General features: G+C 33.4%; 1 long non-coding RNA gene across 3 annotated transcripts; it reads left to right on the top strand.

Moving 5' to 3' along the window:
- The first annotated feature begins 328 nt into the window (after positions 1-328).
- Positions 329-2,961, top strand: LOC131243439 (uncharacterized). Of its 3 annotated transcripts, none has more exons than XR_009170073.1 (5): positions 329-672; positions 776-1,730; positions 2,491-2,567; positions 2,647-2,694; positions 2,860-2,961. It is a non-coding gene; the product is annotated as an uncharacterized LOC131243439 (long non-coding RNA). The 3 variants fall into 3 exon arrangements; XR_009170072.1 differs by adding an exon at positions 1,848-1,864 and having other exon boundaries at positions 329-1,730; XR_009170071.1 differs by having other exon boundaries at positions 329-1,730.
- Positions 2,962-3,295: the final 334 nt, after the last annotated feature.

The following is a 3,295-nucleotide window of genomic DNA, read 5'->3' as shown; positions in this document are numbered from 1 at the left end:
GGCAAGTTGTGTGTAAAAATGTGTACATGTCTGATAGGCCTGATTTTTAATTCATCAATATCTATTTTGGGTTTTCTTTTCATTTTCTATTGATTTGTATTCTGGGTTTCCTTTCAATTTCTATCTAATCAATTTTTGGGTTTTGATTAATATCAGTTTCTTGGGTCTTCATCAATACCTGCTTTGGGTTTTCTTTTGATTCCCTCAATCATCAATAGAAATCAAGCAACAATAACTTGTAATCTTATTTTCTCAATGCAGAAATCCAATGAGAATGCTGGTCAAATGCAGAGGTCTAATGGGAAAAGCATCACTGGCATATGTGAACAGCTCATGAATTTCTTTATTTTAAACTTAGTTTTATAAGTTTATGATTTGTGATTTGAATTCTGCATTTGGATGTCTTTAAATGGTTGTTTCATGAAATGGAGAGTCACTAGTGGTGTTTATGATAATTGCATATTGGGCTCTGTTATGGATCATATATGGTCATCTAAATTCTTTATTTTTCCTTTTTGATTAACTGTTTTTCTGCTTAGCATCCATTGGTGTCACGGCTTCCTTTCTGATGAGTGTTGCAGAGAAAAACTTTGATACTTTTGTAGAGTGTAATGGATGATAGGCAGGCACTTAGAAATTGCATACGTGGCATACAAGTATCCATTTTCAAAGGTCAGGATTATTCGACCAATCTGATTGTAGGATGTGACTTATTGACTGTCAGTTCCACAATTTAGTTAGTTTAATTTGACTTAATAATTAATATATGCCATAGACAAGGTGATGGGGGTGTTGCCTTTTAAAGAAGCATGTTTTCTGGTAATGTTAGTTGCCTCTCCTATTAAATGAGAGTCTAAGATGTTGGGAGGATCCATAAAAAATTATATTTTTGGAAACTGAGTTCCTGACTTTTGTTTTATGCCAGAAATCTTGACAATGTAGCCTAACTGGTGGAAAAATCTGATCAAGCACACAATTGTGGCTGAGTATGGACGGACAGGGACAACGCTCTCCACATGTGTGGAATTAGCAAACCTCCTAAATGCATATTGTTGCATTTATAGTTCTGTAAAATTTTCAATTAATTTTTATATAGAAATCTACATGCCAATTGTTTGAAGAAATGCTTTAATTTCTTCCATGAGAGGTGATCTTCAACTTTGTAGGCTAGAATAGTGTATTGAGCTGATATGTCTATTCCATCCAAGCAGGAGTTATGCCTTGGTGATCCAAACTGTTGATGTTATGTGATGTATTTCTTTGTTTCCTTTGATTTTGGTTATCTGAGGTTGGGCATTGTTGTATGAAAAGAAAAGAAAAAACCTTGACAATGTTGGGATCGGGATCATTAGGAAACACCGATTGTAGGGCTTTCTTCTTGTAGAGTTTGGGCTGGGTATTGTATTTGAGTGCAAATGATAGGTGGGGCCCTTGCTTCTTGTGAGACCCTGCCTGAATGTTTGTATCTACCTCCTTTGTAATATAACTACTGATTGAATTAAAAAAAAACTATTGATTTCTCATTTTTGTCTTTTCTTTTGTATGAATAGGATACAGTGAACTTGGTTTGGTCTTTGTTGTTGTTTCATTTAGCTTGTTTGGAATCAAAGATGATGAGATTATGTTGTTGTTTTGAAGTTTTGAAAGTTCTGAAATCTGAGGAAATCATTGTTGGTGTGGAGTGAACTGGAGTGTTTACTGACAATGACAAGGCTGCTGCCCATTTGAAGGTATTCTAATTTCTATTAACTCCGTTTCCCTTCGTTCAATATAAAAGTGATGACTTGTGCAGGCACTGGTTTATTTTATTGTTGAATCTGAAATTTTTATATGAATTGATCTATCAGGGCAAGTACTAGCAATGGTAAGAGAAGCGCCATTATTAATTCTGGTCATTCAGGTGCCCCATTTTTTATTTTTTATTTGGTAAATAAGATGACAGTGGAGATCAATTATTCAATTCATTCCCTCCAGCTCATACTGCCGAATGCAATTCATTCCCAAGAAAAAGAACTCAGTTGCCTTTGCTTTTGAGTTTCATGTGCAGTAGCTGCAAGAAATTTATTGAGTTATCAACAAATAAATTTTGAGTGGTTGTGGTAGTAACTATAGATTTGTCATTTAACATATGTTATAGGATTAACTACATATATATATTTTTTTCAACCTTAGTACAATGATAATTGCAATTTGATTTGATAATGCATCCAAAAGCACCCTCAATGTATTCTTAGGAAGATTAACCATGGGTCTTATTATGTACATGATTGTTGTGGCCACAAGATTTCTTCTGTGGTATTTTCCTTAGACTTTAATCAGAATTGCATGTGTGTCATTTAAACCATTGATCTTTTTCTTTCAATAAGTTGTTCCTTCAGTAATTTATTTAATTTCATAGCCGATGGTCTTAAAATCCTGTTGCAAATTATTCAAGTCTTTTCCTGTTGTATCTAATTCCAAGTTCCTGACTAACATCATGTTTTAATGCAGGAAATGGTTTGTTTATGTTTAAAGTGGCTAGGAGATGTATCGGTATGAATTTTCTTGGGCTGGAAATAAATAAGAAGGTAAATATTTCTTTTTTTTTTTTTCTTTTTAATTGGTGAAAACAACTTCCATGCTTCAAAAAATTTCGATCTGGTGCAGCTTGTGAAACAATGTCTAGATTTTGTTCAACAACAAACCTTGAAGAATGTGAGTGCTCTTCTTTTAAACATGGTTAATATGGATCTTTTTACTAGATGTAACATATACTTCTCTATTACTTCTCTGTGTTTTCTTTCTACTCCGGTACATTGTACTTTCATAAAAGATGCATGTTGAGACTGAACTCTAATCCAGCCTCAATGATAAAAAAAGATTGCTGGATTGGTAAGCATTTTCTAGCATTGGGAATAGAGAATCCTGATGTCTATTTCTCTGAAAGGGTATTTTTCTCATCATTTATGCTTCCTTAGAATTGATTCTTAGTTACCATTGTATGTATTTCATTTTTAACCACCCAGTCAATGTCCACGAATTCATTGGTCAGATAATCAAAATAATCTTTTTTTTTTCTGGTTAATGATACAACTGAACTGGAATATTTTATTTGGATAGTTTAATTTGAATTTCTTGTATGCCAGGTATTCGATTTTTAAGAAATTTGAAAGTGCTTGTATACCATCCATCACACTTTGTCAAAGTATTGAAGTTCTCCTCTTGTACAATTTTTACGTAGCTAAAAAAAGACGCAATGATGCAGGTCACAGGCAATGGCAGATAATCAAAAGACGCAATGAATATGACCCTTTTT

This window comes from Magnolia sinica, chromosome 4 (genome assembly GCF_029962835.1).
Source record: "Magnolia sinica isolate HGM2019 chromosome 4, MsV1, whole genome shotgun sequence".
Classification (NCBI taxonomy): domain Eukaryota; kingdom Viridiplantae; phylum Streptophyta; class Magnoliopsida; order Magnoliales; family Magnoliaceae; genus Magnolia; species Magnolia sinica.
The sequence above is the reverse complement of the archived record's forward strand: the minus strand, read 5'-3'. Positions and strand labels throughout refer to the sequence as shown.